Source organism: Kogia breviceps, chromosome 1 (genome assembly GCF_026419965.1).
Source record: "Kogia breviceps isolate mKogBre1 chromosome 1, mKogBre1 haplotype 1, whole genome shotgun sequence".
In the NCBI taxonomy this organism is placed as follows: Eukaryota; Metazoa; Chordata; class Mammalia; order Artiodactyla; family Physeteridae; genus Kogia; species Kogia breviceps.
Window position 1 is genome coordinate 184,539,253 of NC_081310.1, and position 15,332 is coordinate 184,554,584.

Here is a 15,332-nt window from a genome sequence, read left to right on the forward strand (position 1 = left end):
TCAGTGTGAGCCAGCCGGTGTGGTAAACAGGTTATATTCATTGGCTGCTTTAAGAGGCAACCCAGGGATTTCCAGTGCAGCACAGGTACTCCCTGAGGTCCATGGGCTCAGGGGAACTCATCTGAGGTCACACTCACACTAATTAGTTTGAATCGAGGTCCATCCCATCCAAAGTGCATTCTCTTTCTCTTCACAGCACTGTCTTGGTTACATCGTGAAGAAGGGATAACTCCTAGAACATTCTTGGTGACAGGGTGATCAGTGCCCATGAGACACTCAGGCCATCTTGGTCAGTACTGACTGTTCTTCCCACTGGGCCCAAATCTGATTTCCAGTAACTTCCACCTGCCCGTCCCTATCCTGCCTTTTTGAAACCTGGAGGCCAGGGCTGTGTCTCCTCAGGCTGATCAACCTCATGCCTCGTCAGAACTTGATGTAACGCAGGAAGGAATTGGCCCATATTGCACTTGTTGTCAAACTAAAGTGCCGAGTCTTATACACACCTAGTGCTTTTCAGCTGGCTACATTCTCCCGCCCCCTGGTCCCTGATTCTATCTCTGCACCATTGAGCCCAAGCGGAGGACTTTTCATTGATCCATGTTACATTTCTTTTTGTAGGTTCCTACACATCATTCTGACGATTAAGTGGGGTTTGAATCCTGATTCTGTCAGCCTCTATATGTGCTATCTCTCCCAGATTTGTGGGATCCTCGTAGTAAATGCATCCCAAATATTAAAGACACTTACAGCTATAAGGGAGAGGGTCAGGGCTCTTGGACAACCTTCTTCAGTCTAGCACTGCCAAAGGTATTGGTACTAACCCCCCTCTTTTATTCAGGGTTCTCCAGAGACATAGAACAAATAGGATGTGCATATATAGAAAGAGAATTATTTCAAGGAATTGACTTACACAATTGTGGAGGCTTGATGAGTCCAAAATCTGATGGGGAAGATGACAGACTGGAGATTCAGACAAAAGGGTTCCACCTTGAGTCCAAAAGCAGTCTGGTGCAGAAGAACCAATCTTGCTGGTGAAGCCCAAAGGCCACCTTCTGGAGAAGTCTCTCTTGCTTAGGGGACATCAGCCATTTTGTTCTATGCAGGCCTTCAACTGATTGTATGAGGCCCACCCACATTATGGAGAGCAATCTGCTTTACTCAAAGTTCACTGGCTTAAATGTCCATCTCATCCAGAAACACCCTCACAGAAACATCCAGAATAATATTTGACCAAATGTCTGGGCACTGTGGTCCTGACAAACTGACATGTAAAGTTAACCACTACACCCCTCTGCTTCCACAGCCAGGCTCCCTGACAGCACATCACTCTGGCTATGATCTCTCATCTTGAGCCCCACAGGGACTCTCATTGATCTTTGTACTCTTAGTACCTGGCACGCAGCCAGTGCTCAATTAATGATAACAATAACCAGCATTTATTGAGCTCCTACTGTGTACCCAGGTACTGCCCTAAGTATTTTTTTTTTTTTTTTTTTTTTTTTTGCGGTATGCGGGCCTCTCACTGTTGTGGCCTCTCCCTTTGCGGAGCACAGGCTCCGGACGTGCAGGCTCAGTGGCCATGGCTCACGGGCCCAGCCGCTCCGCGGCATGTGGGATCTTCCCAGACTGGGGCACGAACCACTGTCCCCTGCATTGGCAGGCGGTCTCTCAACCACTGCGCCACCAGGGAAGCCCTGCCCTAAGTATTTTATGAGCATTTAACTCATTTAATCCACATGAAAATGGTCCTTTTCCTATCCTCCAGATAAAATACTGGAAGTCCCAAGAAATTAGATAATTTGCCCAGTGTCACACTGCTAGTAAATGCTAGTAGAGCTAGAATTCTAGCCCTATAGTTAGTTATACCTCAGAATTCACACTCAACCCCAGTGGATGTGGTCAGGGCCAAAATGGTGTGTGGCTGTGAGGGAAAAGCACAGGTTTGGGAATCAGACAAACTGGGCTATGCATGCCAGCTCTTCCATTTACTTGCTTACTATCTCTCTGTGCCTCAGTTTGCTCTTCTGTGTGGTGTGTATAACAATAACACTAGCCTCATAGGGTGATTGGGACCTGGCACTGTGCCCAGGACTGTAGCATTCAAAACCAGGGAGAGTATTGAATGATCCTGGGCCGTGGTATACTCACAAGGAATTTTTGTTGAGCACCTACTATGTTCCAGGTGATTTACAGACATTTTCTTAAGTAATCTTCATATCAGCTCTGGGATGGATCTGTGTCCTCATCCCCCTTTTACAGATGTGGAAATGGAGTTCAGAGCACTCATGAATCACATAACCAGGCTGGGATTTGTCCTATTGTCCTTAGATATTGCTTAGATATCCCTCTATCCCAGGGATCATAAGCTCAAGGGACTAAGGCTCAGAATGGTTAAGTAATTTGCACATTCATAAGTGAGTGAAGCTGACTGGTGTGATACAACTGAGAGGTGTGGGGACTCTGGTGACTGGAGCTCATATGCCCTAACGAAAGGTGGCAGCTACTACTCATCTCTTACTCACTCGTGCCAACAGAAATGTGTCAGCTCTGCTGACTTTGAAGAGAGTAAGGAATTGGGATTTTTAATGCAATCCCCTTTTTAAAATTTTTTATTTATTTTTAAATTTTATTTATTTATTTTTTTTTGCAGTACGCGGGCCTCTCACTGTTGTGGCCTCTCCTGTTGCGGAGCACAGGCTCCGGAAGCGCAGGCTCAGCGGCCGTGGCTCACGGGCCCAGCCGCTCCGCTGCATGTGGGACCTTCCCGGACCGGGGCACGAACCTGTGTCACCTGCATCGGCAGGCGGACTCTCAACCCCTGCGCCGGGGAGCCCCCCTTATTTTTAAATGTTGACAGCTAATTTAAAAAACAAACCACTGTACAACTATGCAGACAACAAAACAAACCTGTGAGCCAGATCTGGCCCCTGGGCTGCCATTTGGCAACTTCTGATCCTCCCCAGGCTATTGGCTAATTTCTGTACCCTGTACAGCAGTTGGATCCCTCACAGAGCTCACAGTTTATCTGGGGACCAAAGTGCATAAGCAGATTAGAAAACCAGACAGCCTGTCCACCACTGTCCTGTCCCGTACTCCATCCTGTGTCCTGCCCCCTCAGCTTCCTCAGATGCCAGCCTAGCCACCTTCCTGTCACAGGAAGCGCTGGCTTGTGGGAGAGGGAAAGGGACAGTGCCCTGTTTCCACTGCCCCTGGCAAGGAGCAGATGCAAGGAGTCTTCTGCATCTGGGAGTCTTAAGACAGTGCATTTACCTGCTTCCCCAGGGCCCCCTGCAGTCTGCTCCCAAGGGAAAGAGCAGGGATTCCAGACCTGGAGAATATCAGATGGGAGGGGACCTTCAAGGTCATCCAGGACAAGCCCAATCAGATCACTAACATCAGAGAAGCAGCTCACATTTTGATTGCTTCATCCCCCAACAACTCGGGGAGGTGGGAACTACTTATCCCCATTTTGCAGTTGGGGAGACTGAGGCTCAGAATGGTTAAGTAATTTGCACAGCAGTTAAATTGCAAAGCCAAGATAAACATCTAATCATTGTGACCAAGAGCCAGTACTACTAGCTACCAGCCTGTACCACTTCCCCGAGCCACAGTCCCACTAGCTGCTTGACTCCTTCCCATTCCTCCCAAGTTATCCTCGAGCCTCTGCTTACACTTCCAGTGACAGGGTACTCACTCCCCTTCTATGTTTTTAACCACAGCAACACTCCTCCAGCACCAACCAGGCACTAGGCGCTTTAAAAATGTTTTGTATCATTCTATCCTCGCAACAGTCCTGTGTGCTCCACATTATACCCATTTTACAGATGAGAGAACCAAGGCTTAATGTGATAAAGAAACTTGCCCAAGGTTACAAAACTAGCTAGGGACAGACTGGGATTCAAATTCAGGTCTCTTCTTTATGTAGCTCAGACTGAAAACTTCTTTTGGTTTTGGGGAAAGAAATATCTGTTCCCTTAAAGTAACAACCCTAATTCCTAGTTCTCCCATTTCTTTTCCCAGGTGCCCTCTTCAGATATTTGAAGGAAGATACATGTACCCCCTGAGTCTTTTTTATACCAGACTCAATATTCTGGCTCCTTCAACTGTTCTCCCATACTGTGTAGTTTTGTGGTCCCCCTTTCAGCTATTATTTTCTTCATCCTCCTATGAATGAGTTACACTTTCTCCATGTCCCTTTCAAAGTTCTGATCCCAAATGGAACTCGGAACACCAGACATGAACAGGAGTATTACCTCCTTCATTGTACATACGGTGCTTCTATTAATACAGCCTCAAACCCAGTAAAGCATCTATGTTTGAAGCACTGCCCCATGCACTTGTGATAGAGAGTGAATAAGCCAGCAACTTCCCTGTCCTCCTGGAATTTACACTCTTCCCATTGAGCTCAAGAAGGAGGCAGAGCCACAGGTCACTTAAGTGAACTTTATTTATTATTATTATTTTTTAAAATGTATTATCTTTTTTCTTTTTCAGTTTTTTGGCTGAGTCAGGTCTCCATTGCTGTGCACAGGCTTCTCTCTAGTTGTGGCACGTGAGCTTCTCTCTAGTTGTGGTGTGTGGGTTTTTTATTTTCTCTCTCTCTAGTTGTGGCATGCGGGCTCCAGAGCACGTGGGCTCTGTAGTTTGCCGCACGCCGGCTCTCTTGTCGAGGCGTGGGAGCTCAGTAGTTGGGCGTGGGCTTAGTTGCCCCGCGGCATGTGGGATCTTAGTTCCCTGACCAGGGATTGAACCCGCGTCCCCTGCGTTGGAAGGCGGATTCTTAACCACTGTACAAGCAGGGAAGTTCCCACTTAATGAACTTTAGACACAGATCCTAGAATGTCAGAGCTGGTAGGGCCCAATTTCTTCAGGTCCTTTTTTATAGATGAGGAACCTGAGCCCAGAGAGGGCCCGTGACAGACCCAAGATTCCACAGTAAGACAGAATCACCTTCTGCCTTTTTCAGGACCTCAGGCGCAGGTGAGTCCTGGGGTCTCAGAGGGGAATGTAGACTGAGATGAAAATGCCACCCTGGAGAATTTGGCTAAGGACACCTACCCTAGGCCTCCTTCCTCAGAGCTGTCGGCAGAAATCCTGGTCTATTCCAGATATGCCCACCAGGTGGCACAGGGGCACCAGGGAAAGGCACAGGAATCAACGATGAGTGGGAGCCTTCCTCATTCAGAGCAATTATTCCTAGCAAGTGGGAATAATGAGGTGGGTAGACTGCCTGCTCTGGGACAGCACTCAGGCAACTGTATACATTATATGCATATACAGAGGTGAATTCTGCCTCAAATAAGGAGATTGCCTTGGGGAATTGTTAAAAACTTGGATACAGGCGTCATGCAGCCTTGGTAGGAAATCTAGCTCCCCGTTGCTGCTTTATCATGTCACCTCCTGACACCTAGCTTTCGACACATAGAGTGGATGCAAGACAAGGTCCTCATTTCCCAGGGCTCTACACAGAGCCCGAGTTGCTTATGCCCTCTTCCTGACTGGCCCCTTTTCCAGGTGGATGGTGGACAACTCCTGCTGTCAGAGACGTCTCGGTTAGAGGGCAGGGAGAAGATGAGGTTAATGGAATCTGACAATCTCACAGCACAGCTTAGGCCTGGCATCTCGTTCACCTCACATCACACAGGAACCACATGTGCAAAGGCTCTGGGGCTGGGAACTATGTATGTTTGGGACGATGGGGGCCAAGGATGCCTGAGAGCAAAGAGAGGGTTGGAGAAGTAGGCTGGGCCTTGAGGACTATACCCAACGATTGACTTTGAACTTTACCCTGGGAGAAATAGGGAGCGACTGAAGGTTATTCAGAAGGGGGGTGACTTGGTTAGGTAAGTATTGAGAGCCATCATCCTGACTGCAGGTGAAGGGATGAATGGAGGTGGGGGAGCCTGGAGGCAGAGAGACCAACCAGGAGGCTAAGCAAATGAGAGCTGAGACTGGACTCTGTGATGGCGATGGTGGCGGGTTTTCCATCCACTCAGAGCTTCTGACCAGCTTAAGGCACACCATTAACACTTGTCTGTCTTGTCCGGGAGATAGTTCTCACAGGGTAAGGGGCTGCCCAGACAGGAGGAGAAAGTGTTCCCTACAGTGGGTGTTTCCTAGAAGATCCTTGAGAAAAACAGATAGCCTAGGCTAATGAGAGAGATAAGATCCTGGGCCAGGGTGCAGGGGAGCTGCAGTGTGGTCTAATGGTTAGAAACACACATCTCTCTCGTGTCCCAGCCTAGCCAGTTCTTAGCTGTGTGACCCTAGACAGGTCACTTTGCTTCTCTGATATTCAGTTTACTCATCCATAAAATGTGATTGCCAGTAGGGCTCACCCCTTGAAGCTGTTGTCAGGGCAGGGTAATATGCTCAGTGCAGTGCTGGGTACCGAGGAAGCACCCAACACATGGAAGCCCAAGGGAGAGCTTCCGGTTCTCAACTCCCCTTAAAAACAGTCTTTCGCTGTGGCACGGTGGTCATTTTGGCTCTGCAGCACCTCATCAGGCCAGGGTGTCTCCAAAAACAGGCCAGCCTGGGCTGCACACCACACTGAATTAGGCCAAGGGAATTCCAGCCAGAAGCAAAGACATGATGCTTTGGTCAGCCCAGGGCCACATTCTGGGGGAAATTACCATTTCTGTTCCACTTAAAAAAAAAAATTTTTATCTTTATTTATTTATTTATTTTAGCCACGCAGCATGCAGGACCTTAGTTCCCTGACCAGGGATCAAACCCATGCCCCCTGCAGTGGAAGCATGGAGTCTTATCTGTTTCAATTTTTTTGTTTGTTTGTTTGTTTGTGGTATGCGGGCCTCTCACTCTTGTGGCCTCTCCCGTTGCGGAGCACAGGCTCCGGACGCGCAGGCTCAGCGGCCAGGGCTCACGGACCCAGCTGCTCCGCGGTATGTGGGATCTTCCCGGACTGGGGCACGAACCCGCATTCCCTGCATCGGCAGGCGGATTCTCAACCACTGCGCCACCATGGAAGCCCATCTGTTTCTATTTTTAAAGCATTAAAAATGATTTTCCGTACTCCAGGGGTCTCAGGTGAGATTCCTTATTTTAATTTTGCCAGTTTCTCCCTTATTTTGTGAGTGCTGGTGTAGTACAATCTTCCCATAGTTCCGGTCATTGTGGTAAGGGTTTTGTATCTATTCTTTCATATAATCTTTATAGCAACTCTCTTAGGTAGGTACTATTTGTTATTGTCTTCACTGTAGGGATGAAGAAACTGAGGCTTGAAGAGGTTAACAAATGTACCTGGGTCTGACACCAGCCCCTTTGCTTGTCACCATGACACTTACCTGCCTTGTGGACAGGTCATCAGAAAGGCACGTGGGGCACCCTAACAATCTGCCCCCAGAGTTACCTAGTGAGTAGAATGCCAAGGCTTCAATAAGAGAAATGACCATGGGATACAGGACCCAGCAGTTGTCATAAGTCTGATTGAGGCACAGGCCATTGTATTAGTTGGGGTCCCTTATATAACATATACCTCTGAGAGTTTAGTACAGGGAAAAATTGTCTCTTCCAAATCACTGACCTGATTCTTCCAATCAGACTGTAGTAATAGCTAATTCTTATATAGGATTCACCATGTGACAGGCCTGTTATAAGAACTGAATATGCCTTGGCTCATTTAATCCTCCCAATGACCCTAAGAGAGGGGTATTATTATTATATCATCCCCATTTTTCAGATGAAAAACAGAAGCACACAGAAGTTAAATAACTGCCTAAGTTAGTGGTAGAGGTGGGCTTCAAAACAACACAGTCTGGCTCTGGGTTTTGTGTGCTTAATCACATGTTTATTACTTCCCATATAATTTGTAACTCATCCTGTTTCCCTCTTTGCTTTGACTGCCAGGAAACTCAGAGCCATGGTTTTTGCTCTGTCACAATTGCTGTCCTTAGAAAACTTGACCTAGCATTTCTGCTATTATTAGTCAATTTTTCACCTTTCTTCCCTCCTTCTCCACTGTCCTTTGGTCCAGGCTTTCATTACTCCTTGATTCTTGCTCTTTAATTATCCATCAAATAGACTTGCAGCTGCAATGCAAAACCCTTTTTGGAATAGACAAGACATAATGCATCAGTGAGATGAACAGACTATTTCTGCCCAGCTGAACCAGGTGGACACAGTCAGTGCTAGATGGATGTCTTTTGAGCAACTTTTCTGTGACCAACATCATGCTTTGTGAAGTGGAGGACATAACAATGAACCCAAGTTGGTCCCAGTGTTAGTTAAGTTATGCTAACTGCTGTAATAGAGAAATCCTGAGTTCTCAATGCCTAAACATTAAATAGAAGTTGGTTCAATGTGGGTACCATCCAGTCAAGCGACTTGGGTGAAACCCAGGCTGACCAAGGCTCTGCTGTGTTCAACATGTGGTTTCCCAGGTTCACATGGTGTTGGCATCCAGTTGGCAGATGGGAGAGAAATGAGAGAGCTTTGAGAAAGCATACATAGTTCTTAACTTGGATTTGGCCTGGACACAGCACACATTGTCTCTGCCCATATCCCATTGTCACATATTTAGTTGCAAGAGGTGCTGGAAAATGTAGTCTGGGCTGGCTGCTTTGCTCTGAAACAACTCTACACATGAAAGGGGAACATCTCTGGTAAATAGCTGGCATTGTTGCAGTTCACAAGGACTTAAAATTATTGAACCCTTATAAAATGGCTAAGGATACCATGCAGTGTGTATTATGCCCAAGAGGAGGGAAATGTTCTTCCTCTGTTTACAAGGAACCACGAGCAAAATGAAGTATTTATATTTTAGACCAAACATATTTGTCCAACAGGGGAATGGATTGTGATGGGAGAGAGAGAGTTCATCATGACAGGAAGTATTGAAGCAGAGGCTGAATTTTCACTTGGCAGAAGGCTCTAGAAGGAGTCAGGCTAGATGCCTCCTACTAGTCCTTCTAACTTTGAGCTTCTGTGCTAGGCTCCAGAGTCATCTCCGAGTGCCTATTTTGTGTCAAGTTCCAAGTGGGGTTTGGGGGACCCAAAGACAAAGGAGACAGGGTTCTGATTCTCAGGTTACTCACTGTAATGAGTTGAAATGGGACATCTGGGACGCAGGATAGTGGAATGGCCTGAGCTCTGGAAACAGGAGATTGGCGTTTAATTCCTAGCTGTGAGACATCGGAGAAGCCACTTGGCTTCTCTGGTTCTCAGTCTCCTCATTTATAAAATAGGGACAATAGTTATCTTCATAGGTTCTGAGGACTCAATGATACAATTTCATTTAGAGCATTTGTAGCACAGCGCCTGGTAGGTAGTGAACACTATTTACACTAATGTTTTTATGAAGGCCTTGGGTAAGTCACTTCATTTTTTCAAGCCTCAGTTTTCTCATCCGTAGGATGGAATTAATTTCCATCACGGGGCTGGAATCTTGCTGTGTTGTAGGATCTGGGGTCTGCCTTTTCATCTCTCAGCTTCCGGAAGCGGTAAGCGGGTCGCATCACACCCAGTGGGTAAGTACGAGAAGATTTCGCACCGCAGTCGGCACCGTCCCGGACAGAGGAGGAACCTGAGCGAACCAGGACGCGATTTCCTGGCTGCGCTCCCAGGAAGGACGTTTGTGCTGGGTCCCATCCCCCGGCCAGTCCTGCTCAGGAAACGTGGAGAGAAAGCCAGGAACCAGGCCTGCCGGGCCCCGCGGCCCCTCCGCGCCTCCCCCCTCCGCTGCCCCCGACTGCAGGAAGCCGGCCGGCGGGAACGCCCTGCCCGGCGGGTGGGAACGGCCCCGCCGGCTTCCCAGGCCCGCGGGGGCGCGGCGCGGCGCTGTCACTGCGGCAAGCGCGCCGCTTCCCGCGCCGCCCGCACTCCCGCTGCAGTCGGCCCATTAGCATTGCAGGAAAGTGCTGCAGCCCTGGTCCCTCCCGGGCGCCGGAGCGGAGAGGCTGGGTCCCGCAGGCGCCTACGCCCCACCGGGCCCGGAGCCCACGCCGCGGGGGCTGGACTGGGGAGGGAGAGGTGTCCGACCCTTTCTTTTGGGAGGTGAGACGCTGAGGCCTGAGGGTTTGTAGGTGAGTGGCTCAAGGTCATGGCTAGTAAACAGCAGGGCCAGAATTCGACCCGTGGTCTGTTTGCCTCAAGAGTTTGTGCCTTGAGTCTGTGGTCCTGGTCCAGGTTCTTGAGGGGCTTCAGGTTCTTGTGGAAGCCCAAGAACAGGAGGCCTGATTCTGGGGGTTACTGATGGCCTCCTAGAGGTCTGTGAACGCCTTGATTTTGTGTACAGCATCTTGTGTGTTGCATTTTTCCTCAGTTTCAAAGGTGTCAGTGACCCAAAAAAGGTCTTACCATAGCTTTCCAAGGCCCACGGGTTCCCCTGTGGGGACACCAGCTTTGTCCAGGCCTGAGCCTCCTCTGCAATCTATGTGGCATCTTAATGTCACTGCAGGGGAAGGACTTGGGGTCTCTACAGGATCCCAGGCTCTTTCGCCTGGATCTTGAGAATCTTTTTATAGAATCCTGGGGTCTGTTTCTGAATTTGAGGTCCCCATGGGGCACTGGTGTCTCTTTCTGAGGTTCTGAGAATCTCACTATAAAGTCCTATGGTCCCATGGTGTGAGTTCTAAACCTGGCCCTCAGGATGCCTATGAACCCTGAAGTTGCAGGCAAGACTTTGTGGGTCTGTCTGTATTCATGTATACATGGGAGATGTTTCATGGATTTTGCCAGATCCTCAAAGGGGGCCCTGATCCCCCAATCTGGGAAAAACATTGCTCTTGAGCATCCCGTGTTAGACAGACCTTGCTCTCTTTCACCAATAAGAGCCAGGGAAGAATAGGAGGGAGGAGATAAAAGGCAGTGTTGTCTAGTAGAAGAATATGGGTGTGGAGTAGTGTTCTGGGTTAAAATCCCAGCTTTTCCACTCAACAGCTGTGTGACATTGAACAAATTTCTTAACATCTCTAAGCCTCAAGGCCACCTCCTCTAGGAAGCCTTCCCTATGTCTTGGATTCACTTAGGTCCCCACAACACGTCCCCCAAGCTCTCATTGCACCTGGGCCGATACTTTGTGAGATTTTTTTTTTTTTAATTTATTTTTGGCTGCGTTGGGTCTTCATTGCTGCCATGGGCTTTCTCTACTTGCGGTGAGTGGGGGCTACTCTTCGTTGCGGTGTGCAGGCTTCTCTTGCGGTGGCTTCTCTTGTTGCGGAGCATGGGCTCTAGGCTCCAGGCTTCAGTAGTTGTGGCATGTGGGCTCAGTAGTTGTGGCTTGCGGACTCCAGAGCGCAGGCTCAGTAGCTGTGGCACACGGGCTTAGTTGCTCCATGGCATGTGGGATATTCCTGGACTGGGGATTGAACTCGTGTCCCCTGCATTGGCAAGCGGATTCTTAACCACTGCGCCACCAGGGAAGTCCCACTTTGTGAGATTTAATGCAGTTAATTAATAAAGTAATTAACTGTGCTTGATATTTCCTGTCTCTCCACCCCACCAGTCTTAAGGTCTAAGAAGGCAGGGACCTTTGCTGTCTTACACACGTTAGGCTCTCAGCCATTTGTTATGAAATAAATAAAAGAGTGAAGGAATGGAGGGACTGCCAGACACTGCACTAGGGGCAGAAAGGAATTAGAAATGAATAAGCATTGTTCCACTCCTCGAGGAGGTCCCAGGCTAGTGGGGGGTATAATATGAGTTTGTGCAAGGAAGACTGTCCTAAATGTGTTAATGAGGGGGTAAACATTAATGGGGATAAACACTAATGGGGAAAGCACCAAAAGATCCGAAGATGAGTGAGAATCAGTCTCAGAAGAGCTGATGTAATGACTTCCCTTTGAATTATGTGTTCTAACTTACAAAGTGCGTAACTTATGTAAAATATGCAGGTATGTCCTTACTCCACAGAGATGGGGAAACTGCTGCTGGGAAGAGTTCAGTGACTTGCCCGAGGCCACCCAGCAATCATGGCTGCCTAAGTGCACAGTGCACTCACCTTGGAATTTAGCCCTCACCCTTTAGGAATTGAGTTTTGATGTTGTGAAGGTCTCGGTTTAGATCCCAATAGATGTGAGACTTTGGGCAGTTTACTTTACCTCCTTGAGCCTTGTTTTTCTAATCTGCAAGATAGGAATAATGACCTTCATAACCTATATGATGTTGGTTTATAGTAAAGGATCCATAAGTGTTTGTTGAATGAATGAATGAAATACATGTGTTGGTGGGTGGTCTGAAATGTGAGAGGACTTAAAATTATGCCATTTGGGGGTGGTAGGAGAAACTGAGGGTGATTCTATCCCTTCCCACTTTTATTTCCTATGATTCCTGTGAGACTTAAGCATTGGCCTCAACCACATTGTTCTAATTTATTGTTTGGAAACCAACAAAAGTGAACCAGCGTGGGCTTGGTTAGCTTTCTTATTATATACATCTTTACTGCCTTTTTTCTGATGACCAAGTAATACATCCTCCTTGTAAAAAAATTTAAACAGAAAGATATAATGAGGAGAAATGAAAGTGCAGGCAGGTTTAGGTACTGTAGCCACAAGATGCTATCAGATGGTTACTCCTTGGGAGGTGGGGATGGGGCACAGGACAGGGAGCAAAAAAAGATTCTTCCTGTTTAAAGGTCTCTCCTACTGGCCTTGCCATGGTTCCTGGGAGTTCTGTTCAGAGTCTTGCCTCTGGCTATACCATTGAAAGTTCAAGTACAGCTAAGGGCTGGGGAGATGGGAGAAGATGAGAATTGTCTGGGCTGGGGCTTTCCCTGGAATGCCATGAAGAATGAGATGGAACCTGTAGAATTTTCTATGGCATATGAACAGTTGGTTCAGATGCCCATTGCTGATATACCTTGTAGCTGTGTCTTCATCCTCTTTCTCCCTCTTAGCATTCAGAAGAGTCTTTTTTGAAAATTCCTGCTATACGCATACACACACACACACACAGAGAAAAGCAAAACAAAAAGAAAGGAAAAAAGGTGAAGGCTTCGTATTTAGTTTTCTATATTCTCCATTTTGTAATGCATATACTAAGCATTTAAGTTATAATTATGGGATCCTACTACTTCTGTAATTCTGCAACTTATTCTTACTTTTTAAAAAAATTTAACAATACCCAGTAGACACCTTTTCTTGCCTATTCATTAAAATCTATTCCATTCCTTTTACCAAATGAGCTTCTTATAGTTGGGACTATTACCTCCAGTCCAGAGGCCAGCACATGAGAGGCCTTACTGGGAGGCCATGTTGGAATAGTAACAGCAGCCACTGTATACTGGCATGAACTAGGTGCCAGGCTCTGAACTAAGCTCTTTCACATGTTATTTCATTTGATCCTCACAGCCCCTGAATGAAATAAATACTATTATTATTCACATTTTTCAGATGAGAAACTGAGGTGCAGAGACTTGAAAGCCCAAGGTCACACAACTGGTAAGTAATGGAGCTGAGATTTGAATCCTGATCTGTCCTGTGCCAAAGCTTTTGCTCTGAATGAATGAATAAGTGGCTGATTGGTTCACGGGTCCCAGAGAGAAGGTTCTGTCTTCAGAACCTCCCTCCCTTGTATGTCCTGGGTTCTCTCTTCCAAGTGTCTGCAATGCTTGGAATCACCACATAGCAGGGACTCAGTAAAGGCCCTTTCTTTGCCTGCAGCAATCCTGTGGCCATGCCTTCCTTTCATGGGAAGTTGAATTTTTGAATCTCTTATTCTAGAAATAAGCTGCGGTTTGTTAGGGGCTCTTGAGGACCAGCCCAGGCAATTCAGAACAGCCATTTGCCTGTCCCCCCTCGCAGGAAATTAATCAGAACCCCAAAGCCCTTTCCCTCTTCCCGCAGGCCAGCACTCTGGAAACGCCCGGTGCCTTGCTGCAGTTCTGCTAGAAGACTGCGGAGTCGTCAAGGGCAGTTTAACACAGATCCATCTCTCTGTAAGGAAAATGAGAGGAAAGAGGCACAAGGAAGAACTGGGTCAGCTCTGCTGCAAAGGATGAGAACTCGAAGGCGTCCCCAGCCTGTAGGGGTGCTGAGTGACAGAGACACTCTGGGGTATCAGCTGTGACTCTGCAGAATCCACCTGGGGTCTAGAAACTGCAGTTTCTATTCCAATGGCAATGCTCTGCAGGGCCCCTTTCAGTGAGCCTCTTCCTCTCTCAGCGCCTCAGAGTCTTCCACTATGAAATGATTAGATGGATTATCACTAGGGATGCTATCTGGTGTTAGGAACTAGAAATAATATTGATGACAATAATAAGAAGAATGAAGGGCTTCCCTGGTGGCTCAGTGGTTAAGAATCTGCCTGCCAATGGAGGGGACGTGGGTTCGAGCCCTGGTCCGGTAAGTTCCCACATGCTGTGGAGCAACTAAGCCTGTGTGCCACAAATACTGAGGCTGCGCTCTAGAGCCCATGAGCCACAACTACTGAGCTCACATGCCACAACTACTGAAGCCCACGCGCCTGGAGCCCGTGCTCCCTGATAAGAGAAGCCACTGCAATGAGAAGCCTGCGCGCCGCAGGAAGAGTAGCCCCAAAGCCCGCGCCCAGCAACAAAGATCCAACACAGCCAAAAATAAATAAACACATAAAATTTTTTTAAAAAGAATGAAAATAAGAATGACAGCTACATTGTTTGTGGAAAACTGTGCCTGGTGCTTTCCACACAGTGTCTTACGTAATTTTAAACCGAACACCACAAGGACTGTATTAATATGCCCATTTTACAGATGAGGAGAATGAGGCTCAAAGAGAGCTAGTACGGGCCAGAACACGGGTATATAATCCCAGGGTTTTATGGCATCAGAACCTGAGCTCCACAAACGTGTGGGCTCTGACCTCAAGGAAGTGAGGAAGTGCTAAGAAACAAAGGGGAGGTCAGTTTGACACAAGTTAAAATGTGTTCATGCCCACATGAGAGTTAACACAATGCCATGGGTATTCAGAGCAGGGAGAGTCAGCTTCTGGCTGGGGGAAACTAGGAAGAGTTGTAAACTGAGAAGAGACAGCAAGGGAAGAGTATGAGCAATGCGCAGATGTGGGAAAGCAGTGGGTGTGCTACGGGAAGTTTGGATAAACTGTGTGTGTGTGTGTGTGTGTGTGTGTGTGTGTGTGTGTGTGTGTAAAGGTAGGAAGAGATCACACCAGGCCAGGCATTTGGCCTTTATTCCATAGGCAATAAGGAGCTTACACAAGAGATGTCTCAAGAGACCACCTATGCTGTTGCAGTCAAAGAGGAAGCAGCCCTCAGTGCATCTGTGTCCGGGCTTGTGAATGCAACCCTGTGTCAGTATGTGGGAGGGCATCTGAGGGGAGAGTGTCTAGAGCTGTGTTCTGTACCATGCTGGATCTGGGTCTTGGGCTCTCTTCAAAGG

The 15,332-nt window shown here is 47.7% G+C and overlaps 1 long non-coding RNA gene across 2 annotated transcripts; it reads left to right on the top strand.

Annotated features, from left to right (window-relative positions):
- The first annotated feature begins 9,416 nt into the window (after positions 1–9,416).
- LOC131755898 (uncharacterized) lies at positions 9,417–14,558 on the top strand. 2 transcript variants are annotated; one of them, XR_010837597.1, is made up of 3 exons: positions 9,417–9,488; positions 13,350–13,397; positions 13,803–14,558. It is a non-coding gene; the product is annotated as an uncharacterized lncRNA (long non-coding RNA). The 2 variants fall into 2 exon arrangements; XR_010837593.1 differs by lacking the exon at positions 9,417–9,488 and adding an exon at positions 9,839–10,043.
- The last annotated feature ends 774 nt before the right edge of the window (positions 14,559–15,332 follow it).